At 37.6% G+C, this 929-nt stretch overlaps 1 protein-coding gene across 1 annotated transcript in view; it reads right to left on the reverse strand.

Moving 5' to 3' along the window:
• Csmd3 (CUB and Sushi multiple domains 3) overlaps positions 1-929 on the reverse strand; it is a 1,279,636-nt gene that overhangs the window by 310,105 nt on the left and 968,602 nt on the right. The gene's annotated exons all lie outside the window — the stretch shown is intronic.

A 929-nucleotide genomic window follows, 5' to 3' on the forward strand; every position in this document is an offset into this window, starting at 1 on the left:
CCAGTTTCTGGGAATTCCAAGCTTGCATTTCCTATACAACCCAGAAGCGACACTCTTGGGTATTCATGCCAGAGAAAATGGTTAAACTCTCCTAAGTCCACACAGTACAAGGTTACTGAATGACAGAGAGGAGTGATTACTGACACACACCTTGGGTAGATATCAGGGAGATTGTACTACGTCAAAAAATACAGTATCAAAAGTATCTGTTACTGATTCTTTTATGAAACATCCTTAAAGTGACAAAATTGTATGCATGGACAATGAATTAGGGTTTCCAGAGGCTGAGTTCACAGGGAGAGGAAAGGGACTGGAAAAACAGTAACAGTACAGTGGTGCTCGGGGTGACAGTTTTCTAAGTCTTCACTGTGGTGACAGCTGCTCAATCTGCATAGAACTAAATCCCTACAAGGGAGCTCATGCGTTCATGTAAAACTGGTGGACTTTACACGAGGTTGGATAGAACACTTCAACTTTCTTCTTGTGTTATTGTACTCTATTTGAGCAAGATCCATCATTGAAAAACTGGGTGAAGAGTACATAGGGTCCAGATCTAGTATTTGTTCAAACTGTATGTGAATCAATAATGATCTAAACATAGAAAACTAGAATTCATCAAAAAGATTGGAAGAGTAGGACTCCCAGAAAGACTTTGTTGGAGGTAGGAAATATATCCATAAAAAGAAAAACAATAGTTAGGATAATCGTCAATCCACCCTAAAATGATGCACTCTTAGTTTCACATCAGTTACTTCTGAACATGTTCTCTCTTTTCAGAATAACAATAGAATTCAGCAAAGTATATCTGTGTACACAAAATAGTTAGGATAGATATACAGCTAGTTTCTCTTAGTTCACTGAGAAGAAAGATTTGTACTAATAGTGTTCAGACAAGATATCATCTCTGCATCTTGTACTATGAATAACCA

The sequence above is a fragment of the Octodon degus genome, unplaced genomic scaffold (assembly GCF_000260255.1).
Source record: "Octodon degus isolate 3935 unplaced genomic scaffold, OctDeg1.0 scaffold00118, whole genome shotgun sequence".
NCBI classification, from domain to species: domain Eukaryota; kingdom Metazoa; phylum Chordata; class Mammalia; order Rodentia; family Octodontidae; genus Octodon; species Octodon degus.